Here is a 15,653-nt window from a genome sequence, read left to right on the forward strand (position 1 = left end):
TTCTGTGAGATTACTAACGTCCCATTTTAGTTTATGAGGTATGGAATTTCCAGAGTGCTTTCAATGAAATCCCCCCCGAGTGCACGAAGGAAATAGTGACAAGAGCCGAGGACTACCCTGAGGTTAAATCTCCATATCAGTCAACACAGCTGTAAATAGACCTACACTAATCTGTGTGTGTGTGTGTGTGTGTGTGTGTGTGTGTGTGTGTGTGTGTGTGTGTGTGTGTGTGTGTGTGTGTGTGTGTGTGTGCATCTGTGTGGGGCAGGGGGTATTTCATTATGAGTTTTAATATGTTTAAATAATATGTTTTAATAAGTCTGGAGAGAGAGGTATGTGTGCGTGTGCGTGTGTGTGTGTGTGTGTATGTGTGTCTGTGTGTGTGTGTGTGTGTGTGTGTTTAATATGTTTTAATAAGTCTGGAGAGAGAGGTATGTGTGCATGTGTGTGTGCGTGTGCGTGTGTGTGTCTGTGTGTCTGTGTCTGTGTCTGTGTGTGTGCCCGTCCTCTGACGTTGTCACGTGCTGTCCCTGTGCACACAAAAGGGACTTTGTGGGCTGACCAGGCCTCCGTTTAGGGGTGGCATTGTGGCCATGTCCAAGTAGCATCATTGTACCAGCTACCAGGCTTCTTTTCTTCATCACTGACTTCCACCACCATCTCCCTCTCTAAGCACAAGCACACTTTTTGTGATCTGGAACAGATTCATAACCACATTAGTAAATGCAGATTATTTAAGTGTTAATCATAATATTTGTGGCAGAATCTACCCCAAACCCTCATTTTGGTTATCAAATGCAAGGATGCCGATCATTTAAATGTAAATGTTCTATGTAGGCTAATGCAAGCAAGTAATTGATCTGTTATACCCTAAACCTATTTTGAATCAAGTTTAAACTGCTAAGTATTTGAAAAGCTGGTTCTCGGTAAGATCTGCTGCATGCTTAATAGCCTACATGATTGCCTATATGGTGTGCAAAACCTGGTGAAAATTGTATTGACATAGCGATGGTGGAATGTTGATGTGAGGGGGACAAGTCAGGATGAGGAACCTGCTGTTGGGAAGAGCTAGAGATAGCCTACTGCTGACAGACCTTGGAGTCATGAACCCCTTTCACACATATGAGCCTTCCTAGTTCCCAGGTAAGGGGTATGTGTTAACACGATTTACAGGGATATTCGCTCAGGCAATTGTGTGATTGTGTGATTCCATGGAATTTACCAGGAAGGCTTAGGTGTGAACAGAAGAATGAACATTGCCTGGTCCGGCACGTAAGGGTTACGTATGTCTGACGCAAGACGTTTTCACATGGAACTAGTTAACCAATCATAGCGAGTAGTTTCTCACTTGGCACTTTTGGTTTGCTCCACTGATGTAACGAAGTTGGCTTGTTAACCCACATCACATCAGCCAAAGTAGTGATGAATATAATTCCACAACTGGCTACTACTTCATTTCCAATCATAGTTAGCTAGATTACTTACATAGCTAGCTTACTTACTTAGCCTACTTATCAAATGTAAATGTTGTGATATAGATGCATTACGGAGCTGTCCTACATCGCGCAATCAGCAGGGAGAGAGCCCGCAGCGCAGAGTGCATAAGAACTGTCCCAGACCCCGAATACCACTAGCAATATGTCTAATTGAGTTAACTCGTATTATGCTTACCATCACCAAGTTCTCCCATACTGTGCTTTTGGACTAGTATAGTATGTTTATTGGTAATCAAGTGCTTTAGTTGGCGAGCGAACTTGGTGATGGTAAGCATAATACGAGTTGACTCGCTGTTAAATTAATGTGAAAAATATGATGGTAAATGTATAAAACGGAAGTATGATATATGGCAGATATATATGGTATATGGCAGTCTCACACACACACACACACACACACACACACACACACACACACACACACACACACACACACACACACACACACACTAAAAGAATGAGGCCCAGAGAGGAGAGGTACTGTCCCTCAATGGTAACAGCATCATCCACAACTCAACATTGAAAAAACATCTCTTAAGAGCTTTATCTACCACTAATAATAATAATTTAAAACGTGCTTGAACACACAGATGCACAAAAATATCAGTAGACATTAGGGCTGCCACAAACGATTATTTTCATAGTCGACTAGTCACCGATTATTTTAACGATTAGTCGACTAATCGGATCATAAATTACAGCTTATCGCACAATTACTCAATCGCTCTTATTTAGCTATCATCTTCTAAATCAGCTTCTAAATTTAGCTTGAAGTTGTTAGTTGTTGTTGTAGGCATGTGCTAACTAAAAATAAAGACAATTAAAATGATTGTTCACTCAAAAATAGATATTTTAATGAACTTTGCAGATTTATTTCTGGCATCACTTGCATGTAATGTAATGTAAAGAGTAGTAGAGGGTGCAAACTGCTGAGTAAAATGAGGTAGGCTAGGCACTAGGCAACCAAAAGAATACAAAAACAAAAATAAATACTTTTAAAGTTTTGCTTTGCTTCACTCATCTCATAGTAGAACGCGCCTTCTTAGCACTGTAACGTTAAGACAATTTTTTTAGCTATTTGATAAGTATCGCTTTGATGACAACGTAAAATAATGTAAGAAGGCTTTTAACGTAACGATATCGTTAGCCAATAACAAGCTAACTAGCTTACCGAGACGAGCCATCGTCTTCCTCGTCATCTGCCACAACGTGCTTCCTTTTTAGATGCTCGCGCATCATAGACGTGCTGCCATGATAAGCGAGTTCAGCTTTGCAAATTTTACATTTTACATTCTTTTTTTCAACGTTGTGGTTGAAATGCTCCCACACTTTAGAGGTACGAGAACAGGAAGACATTTCTCTGTTTGTTTTTCCGGGGAAGTCACGTGTGCCCCGGATGACCGACACTGCGCATGTACATCAAAGACACTGGGAGACGCTAGCCAGTGGCAGCTTCAGGGAAGAAAAACGAATGCTTATCGAATGAAATGAATGGTCTTTATTGTCATTGATATAGTACAGGTACCAAACAACGAAATTTGGGAGGGGGGGCTCCCCTGGTGCTAGGCAAAAAAAAACAAAAAAAACCCGCTTATTTCAGCTCCCAAAAAACATGCGACTACGGCGATTACCAAATATGTCGGCGACGATTTTGGTAGTCGACGTCGTCGTGACTAGTCGACTAATCGTGGCAGCCTTAGTAGACATATCATGACAACATAGCCTAATTCATATGATATGGAATAGGCTCAGTGACAAAACAATAGGGGTAATGGGGGTGGGATTGTGGCTACAGGCAACCATATGCAACACAAAAAAAAAGTTTGTCAGAGTTAGTGGATTTACAGGGGACAACAAGCAGTTCAGCATCTTTGGATCTGTGGGTGTGAGGGGGTTTGTAGGGGTTGACCTGGTACACTAAATCAGGTTGAAGACCATTTAAGTCTTTAGAAGTTAAAAGCAAGACCTTGTCTGTGCACAGTTTTGAGATTTTTAAAACTATCATTTTAGCAGCTGATTTGAGAGCTGACTTAGTTAACCTCATCAGTGTGTGTCAGCTATCTGGCTAATCGAGAAGCAACATCCAATGGGTCAGGGCTGGTCCACAGATGAGGAAGGTTGAGAAACACTCACCTACAACATCTGTCAAGACAATAGTATGAGTGAGGTACTCATAAATAGCCTGCTGTGTTGATGGACTATATCAAAATTAAGCCAACCTAAACAAGGTCTGAGACATTTGGAGGCATGGTTCAAATACACTGTTGACACAGACTACTGAAACAGCCGCATGTGGGGACAGTGTTCATTTCATCACTTTCTGTTTCATAGTCAACAGTAAACAACAGTTAGCACCAGAACATGTGGTAGGTCTATATTTGACACTCCTCCTTTTCAAAGCTCTCTTTCTGATGTTGCAACACACACTGTTAAAAGCAATGTATCAGAAAGCAAGAGTGTCTTCAATGTGGAGAATTTCATAATCCCTGATAATACTTTGATTAATCTAGGCCTAAATGCCATCCACAATTTAGTGTACAGCAGCGACTCACTTTTCATGAAAATTGATATAGGTGGTCAGGTCACAGCTTAAAAGGTAATTATCCCAGTCATTTAGCTTTCTCAGTGCACATGATGATCTGACCACAAAATATCCAGCTCAAAGCCTCTGCAAGACACTTCCCTCTCACTCCCTTTCCCAGGCCATTAACTAACCGATGGGGGCGGGAACACAACCACCACTGGATGCTAGCTTCTCACGGTGCACAGTCAATCTCCTTAACCAACACAACAGTGTCCAGGGAGAGTGTCACAACATTCAACCCCAGTGTTACCTCAACGCAACGACGACACACCGCTCTTGAGATCACAAGAGGCTCTGGAGGAGAAAGGTTCAGGCCAAATCAGCCAAAGTCCCAGTACCAAACAGGCTCGGAGGCAGCGGCGGCCATGTTGCCGGGGCTCATAACGGCACTGTTTTGCTGAAAGGTATTAATTCCGCTCCAGTGCGCCCCGTGGAGCCAAGTGCACGGCTCTGTCTTTGACTGTCAGCGCTCCGGAGAGAGGTGGTTATTTCAAACGGACTCCTCTATTTAAAGCCCAGTCAGAAATACTCTGCCACTCGCTAATAAAGACCCCTTCCGCGATAGCTTCAGTAGCTTCTACTCTTTTCTCTCTGACTTTTCTGCAGCACTGGAGAGGACCAAACTCTTCCTGATACTGGTGTGATAACTTGCACTACAGCAAACAATAACAGCCACTTCCTAGGATTTGTGGAAATGTGCTTCCCACGGGCCTCTTCGGAATTGAAGGGATTATTTAAAAAATGCAGACATAGCAACATGGGAGAAGAGCACAGACCTAACCGTCGACAGGAGAGGAGATAAAGTGACAGGCACTTACTTGAAGAAGATTAAAATATCTAGAGTTAAAAATATCCAGACCTCCTAGCGAGAGAGCATCATGAAAAGCACCAAAGGGATTTAATAGAAGACACTTCATCGAGAGATTCAACTGACTGGGATCTTTTGTCAACATTTCAGATCCCATGATACGTATTGTTTCATTATCTGCAGCTTGGAGGCAGTCCATGAACATAAAAAAGTACCCTGCACTTTCAGAGATGCTAGCTCATCAACTTTTCCGCAGTAAGTTCTGTGCAAGTACAATGTTAGACCTTCGATATGCACAAATGCCCAGCATTGTGACAGTTCTAGATGATACGTTCTTGTTCGGATGATTCTAGGTCTGCGTTGTTTATGTCATAGTGATATGGACTGCATGCATCACAGTCTGTTCAGTCTCATCTTATCTAGACTCGTATACTTATTCTGTAGGTATACAGAATATATAAGGCAAAAAAAACTGCAAGACTAGTAATGACTACATTATGGATTACAAAGCAGAGGAGGGCAACCTCTGTAATTCAGTTGATGCCCCCTGACAATACTTAACAGCATTCATTAATTACCTTTACATCACTTGCGTAGTCACTTGAGACAGCCAGTGTGTTGTTATCACTGGTCTAGGAAACAGAAATTATAGGCTACACAATTTGCGTACCCAGATCTTCATTTAAAGAGTTTCTATCTTTCCAATTACAAATTGTATCACATAATCGTACAGTAGTCCAATGATTTCCTTTCCGTTACGTGGCTGTGGTGTATTGTGGTTTTACCTATCCCTTCGGGGGGACGTAGGCTACAGCGCTTTGTAGAGGACAAGGGGGACAGACTGGGCAGAGACAAAACTCAAAAGAGGAAGAAGGGGAGGTTGGGAGGAATGACCTACTGGCTCGAGCAAAGGGAAACAGGATCACTGTGTGCATGACCGGGAGAGGTGGGGGAGACTGTGTGTGCGTGTGTGTGCGTGCATGTGCTTGTGTGTATGTGTGTGTATTTGCGTGTACTGTATAAGGCACTGAGGATTGCAAAGTCAGCAAGGGCTGAGAGAAAGTAAGAGCACCAAAGAGGAAGAAAGGAAAGGATTAAAGGGATAGATGACAGTGAGACGGCAGAGTGAAAGAGCCAGAAAGAGACAGGGAGACAATGAGAGAGGGAGACTGAGGGGTTTATTTTGAGCAGTTGCCAGGTTTGATTTAGACTGTTGGATGATGATACCATTCAGCGGACAAATATATTCCCTGACGTGGAGCGAAAGAGTGAGCTATAAATGTGATGTGATGGGTGCAGTGAGTTCTTCTGTTTGACATGTACAAATGTGCGTATGTGCGTGTGTGTGTGTGTGTGTGTTTGCTCGCATGTGTGTATACAGTGGGTCCAGAGTTTTCAGAAAAGCAGGGATTTGCATTAGGCCTAGTCATGGATAAATATGAAGGATACAGGATGACATTAATGTGCATGTTAAAAGACGTGAGGATCCATAGCAGATGGTGACAGAATCATGAGATCATTTGCCAATGGAGCCAAGGGCTGTAGAGCTGTTCAGCTAATCAGGGTACCATTGAGTGCAGAAACTCCAACAGCAGCAACCCAAGCTAAGACCTACGCACAACACTGACCAACCATCATAATCCTCAATAGCCACAAGGTTTGCTATACAGTAAATGTCTGACATTCCACAATTCCCTCAAAGAATCTGTTTGGCAGAATTTGTGAATCAAGTCAATGTAACAGTGTACAACAACACCACTGTGACCATCCCAAATTTGATGGGCAGGTTTGTGGACAGGCCTTTGCTGATGCAAAGTACTCCAACAGCGGCAGAAACTGGTATTAAAAAAGCACTCTTTGATGGTAAGTAACTGACTGACAGATACAAGGTACTTTAACTGCATCAGGACAGGTCCTAAGCCTGCTTTTAGGAGTGACACTGTCTGAGAATGATATGAGTTGCATGAATCGCCTCTCATCCTCTCTATTGTTGCTAGTGAGATGGGGGTGAGCGAAGACTAACAAATAGACTAGCTAGTCTCCATGATCACGGTGCAGCTGGACACGACAAGACGACGAGCCAAACCGCAACCATATTCATGTCCCATCCCTCCACCACTACGCCCATTTCCTGATCTGATGTATTTATGAGTTGTTTTCTTTGTTTTTCTGGCAGTTATCACAGCTGCCTAAGCATTTTCAACACCACACAGAAAGAGCCAGTTCCTTTTCTCCTCAAACGATGAGGACAGCCATGCAGCACATCTGTCATGTCACAGACTAATTTTGGCCTTTCCAACTAGTTTTTGGCACTGGGGGGAGTAACAAGGTCAAGGGTCACCATTTGGATGAGATGGGATCTGCCTGGGATGTAACTTCTCGGATGATGACATCATCGTCCACATCTGAGCCGCCCTCTATTTCCTATTTCAACATGTCAAAAGTGAAACCCTAGTTCCTCCTTCAAATACAACATCTGTTGAAAAAGTCCCTATTCCTTATGAGACAAATCAGGTTATTCTATTCATACAGCATGATGAACAATGTTTACTACTACAGCTAGTCTTCATGGACATTCCTCTTGCACAAAGCATACTTCTGAGATGAGATAGGTGATAAGATAGGGGGTCATGTCGTGAGATAGTGTAAACACTCGCAGTGGAATGTTGAGGTAGTCTGTAGGTAAGAGAAGGAAAAGGCACAAGGCTTATAAATTCAGAGCCGACTTTCAGTCTAGGTATTTAACTATGTTTGCAGACACCATCAACACATCAGTCAGTATTATGTAGGCTAATGCAGGAAGCAGGGACAGTCACCTCCAATTCAGTCAGTTACCCTAACCCTTCATTTAATTACATTTAAAGAATGTTAAAGATCCTAATTGAAAAAACAGGATTTGATTTTAGAAACTGCCACTGAATTTAGATGGAATTAACTTCAACTCTGATAGCCAGAGAGTTCTTACTAGGCAAGCTTTTATATACGGGGTGTCTTTGAGGTTTCCATTCCGTGGGAAACATGCATCTTCAACATGCATCAAGTCATGGCCTACCCTCAACAAGAGGTGACATGCCCAGGTGTAATTGCAATCTCAGGTATAAAACAGACTGTAGATAACATGAGAAGGAGAGAGGGGAAGTACAGGCTACTTGAGTGCCACAGAAGGGTATATTTAGCAAAACCTGATAAGTAGGTCTACATGAGGAGACACCCTCCAGCCACTATGTCCCAAATCTACTACTGAATATAAAGTGCTTTTAAGCTTGATAGATACATGAAGGGCTTGGAGAGAGGTGTCCCCACGTCCTTGGAAATCACTATGACTATGAGTTTTGAATCGCTTTCACTACCAAGTCAAATGTTAAGTGGATTCTTGGGACGCAAAAAGGCTTCCAGAAAGAATAAAATTAATCATTCCCGAGGGTCAAAGTAGATTTTTAACATTTGGACTGTTAATTTTCTTCCCCCATTGAAATAAACGTAAATTAACATACAGAACAAATGTCGGTTCTGTACCACTATTAGGCCTAGTTGTTGTTTTTATATGAAACATGCACAGAAAAAAGTATACACAATACACAAGCATAATATTAATATATTTCAGTAATTATTATTACTATTGTAGTGTGGAATGGGACAAGAGACTGACGACATTCAACTGCGCGTTGTGTAAGTTAGTTTACAGAGTGTTGTAGGGATAGGCTAACAAAGTCCATCAAAAGCTCTGCCTGGGCAAACTTCAAGAAAATAGACAATCGTGTCCAGTGTGGGATATGTGGAAGAAAATTATCTTACCATGGTTCCACGTCAATGATGCTATCGCAGCTAAAAAACGACTGTCCTAATTGGCAACATGGTGGCTAAAGATATGCTGTCTATTAGATATGACTGCCTATACAGTAGAGGGGAGGGGGTTTCGAGAATTAATGGCATAAGTAGCAGAGTACATGATTTAAAAAAAAAGAAAGGAAAAAACGTCTCGAATAGATGCATGCTGACTGCTCAGTCCGTTCGCAATGCTTTAGCCAAAGTAGCTATTATCACAGACAAATTAAATTCCATTTAATCTTTATTCCTTTTTTGTGTATTTGGACATTTTGATTGGATAAGGAACAATGTGGGCCTGCATTGCCTATGCAGAGGAGTAGGAAAATAGGTGAGGTCAACATGACAGTTCTTGCATTAATGATTTCATGTCAGGTAGTTGTCAGTTCCCCAACTAGGTACTTAACATAGACAAGCTATCAGAACATCTGTTAAAGGCTCTGACTACCACACCTGCTGTGGCACTTTTAGAGCATGTGTGCTTCTCTGATAGAGGGCTCGCCACAATACAGTACAAAGACGGAGCTTAATGTTCCAGTGAATTACCACTCTGTCAACGTCTAATAAGCTGATAGGTTAGCATAGTTTAATAAAATTAAAATGCTGCGAGCATCTGACTTAGCCTAGGTGTCAGGGAGAATCTGTTCAGGTTGAAGTGTGGTGTCTTGAGATCTACACAAACTAATTATCAGGAGGTTGAACGACTTATTTTCAGTTGGAAGTTGAGGATGTGGGAGACAGTTTGTGGGGGCTATCTCCTTCTCGGATTTAAATCTGCAATGATTCAAGTTGTTCGGACTTAAATCTGCAATGATTCAAGTTGTTCGGACATCAGAACGATACTTAACAAGTATCAAATACAAAATAGGCCTATCTTCTGAATACAAATCCACAATGTGCATTTCCCTTAACCCTCTGCCTAGAAATTTGGAAAACATGGTAAACAGAAGGGCCTACCTAAACCTGTTGATGGTATCAGCACTGTCAGTGCAGTAAGCCTAAATGTCCCCCACTAATCTCTCTTTAACATACCATTTTCACCAAATAGTTGGACAGAAACAGAACATTTCTGAGCAATCGTGTCATTACAAACATCACACACATACCATCAGAACGATGAACATTGTTTATTCGGAAGGGGGGAAGGATTTTCCAGATGCCTCAGTGCTGGAGAGAAGTGGGGCAGACAGAGGGGGTCTAGACAGGAGATTCCCTGTGACATCATAGGACAGTGCCTTGGAAGGCGAGCTTCGTGCTATAGCCTGAACACAGTCAGTGATCATTTATTATTATTATTATTATTATTATTATTATTATTATTATTATTATTATTATGCCTTAAATGAATTCAGGAGATTATGTTTTTTCTGTGGCACATCCATATAGTATTATTCTGGAATGTATCGCATGCCATAGAGACTAATGCTAAGTATGTGGGATGTGCTTATTCCAGCTGCGTTTAATTAAACAGAAGCATGATTGAGACCCCCACGCATTGCAGCCTAATGTAGCACTAATAATACATATCTGGACGCCAATAAACAGATTAGCTATTAAACACTATTTCGTAGTGTCACAATATGACGATGTTTCAAAGCTAGTGGAGAATGCAGTTGAGTCGTGCAGGCATGCAAATAAAATCCGGCCATGAGTCTAAATTCTGGAACACACACCGTTAACTCATCAAAACCACATTGAACAAAAATATTGTCTTGGCTATCATTATTATTATTCGTTTGATGTATTTGCGTAGCTCGAATGAGAACACACACACACACACACACACACACACACACACACACACACACACACACACACACACACACACACACTGCAATTGCAGTCTTGTCTCGTTAATATTCCCAAGCATTGCGGAATGGCAGCCTGCTAACAGCCAGCTGTTTATCAACACAAACACATCATGTGTCTCTAACCTAGCAACAAACAGCACTTATTGACACTTGTCATTTCGTAGAGTAGTAGTGGGTTTCATTTAATGACCACTGAGGTTAGGGGTTTCAAAATGTCACTGCGGGTGCATCGTCCAACACACAGTGAGTGAGCTAAGCTAGCAGAGAATGATTGCATTGCCTCCGAAATCGCCAGCTAGCTTAGCTTAGCTTAGCTAACAGACAGAACACCCCTGCCTAGGACATAAGCTGTCGGCTGTCTTACCTCGTGACGTTCGCTGACAGTTCCGATAGCACACGGCGAGTGTCATCTTTAGGTCATATTTGGACATTTAACGTCCATGTTTGCTGTCTTGTTGTCGCACTATCGAGGTCGGTTTCTGAATCGGAGCTGGTGGTAAATGTGCCTGTGTCGTATCAGTCCGCTAGCTGCTCGGGGAGCGGAGCGAATTTGCGAAACCTAGGATGGTAGGGGAAGGCAGGGCAATACCGCTACCTGATTGGTTGGCGAAGCACTCGTGAAGAGCCCCCTCATTGGCTGGCGAGTCTGCTAGCAATATTGGGCTAACGTAAACGTTATAATGCTAAGCTAGCAATATTGGGCTAACGTAAACGCTAGCTAGCTGAAATGCGGCGTACTCGCCAGCCAATGAGGGGGCTCATCACGAGTACTTCGCCAACCAATCAGGTAGCGGTATTGCCCTGCCTTCCCCTACCATCCTAGGTGAGAAACACTGACAGAAGCACAATGTTGGGTCGTACCGCCACAAGCTTCGTGCGGCAAAGAAAGACAGAGAACACTTTTGCCACTTCGGCTAACAATTTCGCTGGTAGAACAAACTATCTATTTGTTTGTTCGTTCAGGATACATGGTGAAATGTTTTGGGTTGTTGTTGTTGTTGTTGTTGTTGTTGTCCCTGCTGCGTTCAGCTGTTGCGTTCTGTTTACTAGTAGTACAGCCAAGGCAGCTGTCTCGTCATGTTTCGAAAATGCAAATCCGAATGATATGAGTGTGTTTGAAGTTCCACTACACATGGCCTGCAAACATCTGAGTTCATATGCTTCGATTTGTTTTATTTAGGTGTGTGTGCGCTGTTGGGATGACTTTGGAGACGCGCAATACTAGTATGAAGGCGCACATAAACCCTTTTTTATTTATTTTTAATAAAATGACTCCTAAATACCTTTGAGAGTATAACCTGTATAACACCAAATAAATAAGGACTTGTCACGGTATTATTTGTTTTTGTTGACAGGATATTTTGTTATGATGTAGCCTACAGCTTGTAAAAAATATAATGCTGCTCCTATGAAATGTAGCCCAATGCATTGAAGCGATAAGTCATATAATTATATTGCTATTTGCATGTTAAAATGCATTTTCCACATTGTTTTCATTGTGTTGGTGACCTTGTATGCAGATATCCCTGATATTTCAGTTGAAAACCAGCATCTAGATTTGCAAGGTAATATAGGCCTACTTAAATATTCTTAACTTCTCTGTGAGACAGAGAAGTTAATTGTTTATATAGACATGTATTAATTGGACAAAGACGACAAGTCTTAAACAAAATCTTTTCTCATTTTATTTTTTTGTAAAATAATGTGAAGGTACAGTCTTTTAAAAATCTTTTCTTGTTAGGTTTAAGAAGCACCTATGGTTTAAGAATTAGAACATTATTTACAACAGACATGGGTTCCCTGGTTATTACACATTTAAAATAAACATTTAAAACAAAACATGTAAATGTATTATTCTGAAAAAGAATTTTTCCTCAGCCTAAACATGAAGCAAATAAAATAACTACAAATGAAAACACAGTACAATAATATTAATATGACAGCAATGAATATAAGATCAATACAAATATGGCCATCTTACTGATCCCTAGCACATACATGACTTTGCTGTTCAACAGCAGCCCCTAGGGGCAGAATATACTACAGCAGTGCTCTTGCCATGCACAGTATTCAAATACAAAGTTATTGCATAACAGGCAGATGCTGAGATCTATTAGGTTGCAAGCGTATGGCCATAGACAGACACACATTAACTGCAGCAGTGAAGAACAGCAAAGATGCGAGACAAATTTACTATAACTGAAGCGGTGGGGTGGGGGCATGATGAGAGCCAACAATGCCTTCTCTCAACTAAAACAAAACTACAGTATACAAATTAGAAATTTCAACTCATAACTGGCAGTGTATTTTTGGACACACATCTTGCTAAATACCTGAAGAAAGCACTTCTTTTTAAAAATGTATTATTGGCAAAGTGACAGATATATTTCTATGAGGCATGGTGTAACAATGTCACAGATTCAAGATCAGTTCTTTGAGCGCAAACGTGCCACACACACACACACACACACACTTTCTCTCTCTAGTGCTGCCTCCCATATTGTCTTCTGGTATTCCAAATGGCAAGTGCAGATAATAAACAACAACAATAAAATTAACTTTCTCTGCATTTCAAGTCTGTTCTCACACCAGGTGTAAATGATGGATATCATGTTATTCAAACAACTCCAGCCAGCTTCCAGCGCTGACCTTGAAACTAACTGGTACTTCATTAAAAAAAGAAGAAAAAACCCTTCAGTTCAGACCAAATCCAAAACATACCTCCCCCACCTGCATGACTCCTTCTAAATGGACATGACACTCCATTCACTATATCCCACAAAGCCTAATTCATGAAAGACTCACTAAACCTCCATAATATACCAACCCTCCTTTTTCCATTGGAATCTCACTTAAAAAACATATTTTCAGTTTTGTTTGGAATGGTCCACAGTGCAGTATCATACATAGGCCTACATCAGTATAATAACAGATGTCACACAATAAGAAACAGGACGAAGCAATTCAGACTAACTTGTAACACTTCCCAATTTGATTTGCATGCTGGATGGCTATTCATTTTTTGGCTTCTTCCGCAAGTGGCTTACTTCAAAATGCATAATGACTGCTAAACAAGCTATATGTAACAAGCTACATGTATGTCTACATGACAGACGTACAGAGGGGGGCACAGTGTTAGTTCACAGTGGTAGCAGTGGCTTTAGCATGTCACAACCATCACAACATCATGGTTTGACACCAAAACATCTTCAACCATCACTCCTGTCAAAACAGGTTTTTATCAGGCTAATACGTTCATGTAAAAGCTCTATGGTTCCAATAGATAACGTTCAATATCTGTCAAGAGACGTTCAATATCTGTCATCATATAGGCACCCCAACATATCTGGAAACTAGATGGTGTCTAAAGGCCTATAGTTCGATCTACACAAAGAACGGTATGGGACATGGACATAAAGTATTTTGATATACCTTGAGACCTAGGCAGTTTCTCAAAAGCTTCGTGGCACTAAGATCATCTTTCTACTCATTGCTTACAATGGATTATTTGCTACAAAGCTTTCAGAACCGTTGATCTAAAAAAACTGCTTTTGGAGTGTCCATCACTTTAAGGAGTTCAAACTCCACGAAGACTGGCAAGGGTGAGTTCCCATGATGTAACAGTTGTATTCAGCTGTTAAAGCCCAATTCCCACATCAAGACAGTCAAACATTGGCTCTCTATCCACACTGTGATGAAGGCCTGATTTTCATAAACTATGTCATAATGAAAGTTTAACGATATGATCTGAAGCATACAAACTTCCTCTTCCTGCCACTCAATATTAAACGTACTGTAGTCTTTACTTTACAGACACTATATCAAACAAATATTTTGCACCAAAAGCATTAAGTTTCCATTGAACAGGTGAAGTTTGAGACTAGAAGAGTTATGGGAAAAAACAAAGATTGTGCATATTCAATGACGCAAGGTTAAAGGATAAAAATGGCAGAAGATGCATTAGACAACACCCAGACAGCACAAGAACATTTAACATTGCAAATTGACAAAATTGTTCAGAACCTGTTGCGCTTCAAATCATGCAACTGGTTCAGGGTGAAGCTGAACTAAAAGACTTCTCTTCTTAAATATATTCTTATAATTATTTATGATACATTATTTACATATACATTTAGACCACTTTTGATTAAAAAATAAAACTTCTTCATAGTAATTACTACTTTGTTACGTAAAAATATGTTACTATATACTCTGGCTATGGCCCTTTCTATGGCAACACAGGTGCAGCAGGTGGGTAGGGTTAGGTGGTGTCAATCACAGTGACTAAAATTACCTAACTAAAACAGACGCTAAAGCTCGAAGACCTTGGGATAGTAGTAGCGGTTAAAATACAAGGACACAGCTGTGCATTCGCTTACATAGTTTTGGCCTTGAGGATTCCATTTACACTTATCTACGATAAAACATAGGCTACACGTAATTGAAATGCAGGTGCCTTCAAATACTATGCATTCTCAATTGGTATTTTCGAACAAACCGCTTTAAAGGGAATGTGCAGAAGAAGTATACGATCTACAGAGATGATATAGCAGGCACACGGGGTGGTAAGGAGCAAAAGGTCCTCAGCTTTACGTAGATGATGAGTGGTATCAAATCAGGCTGGCGGACTGGCATCAAAGGAACAGCAGCTGCCATGATGAGAAAAAGCTGGGTGCACTGGGCAATGGGTTCCATGAACTACTTCAAGTCAATATGGGTACTATATGTGGTCATCTCCGATTTGAATGGTTAATTTATTGAGTCATTTTCAAGATTTGAAGTCGCTAGGATGGTTTGAGTTGACTGACATGAGAGGCCCAAAACTGTCAAACGATGTAAACAGAAGCTCAGAAGATGGCTGCATCTTGAGCACAGTGATAATCTTGCACAGATGAACAGAAAATTGCCACATTTCTTCATAGCACATGAAAACAGCCTACTAAGTACATGCATTGTACTTTCTCCTGAGGGACTTAATATCACAACTTGAGAGTAAGAAAGTCATGGGGGACTGCAATCGAATTGGCTCTTCTCTTCAGTATACTTAATAGTCCATTAAAAGACAACAACTCTTGGTAGCCAAGTCCGCCATTGCTTGACCTATATTGAATTGAACGAAGAAATTGTAA

At 41.0% G+C, this 15,653-nt stretch overlaps 1 protein-coding gene across 1 annotated transcript in view; it reads right to left on the reverse strand.

Moving 5' to 3' along the window:
* The window catches only part of dennd4b (DENN/MADD domain containing 4B), a 42,132-nt gene extending 31,106 nt beyond the window's left edge, over positions 1–11,026 (reverse strand). The window contains exon 1 of the mRNA XM_080540296.1: positions 10,889–11,026. The gene's annotated coding sequence lies outside the window, so the exon portion shown is untranslated. The remainder of the gene's footprint in view (positions 1–10,888) is intronic.
* Between the last annotated feature and the right edge of the window lie 4,627 nt (positions 11,027–15,653).

The sequence above is a fragment of the Nansenia antarctica genome, assembly GCF_963989245.1.
Source record: "Nansenia antarctica genome assembly, chromosome: 10".
Lineage (NCBI taxonomy): Eukaryota > Metazoa > Chordata > Actinopteri > Argentiniformes > Microstomatidae > Nansenia > Nansenia antarctica.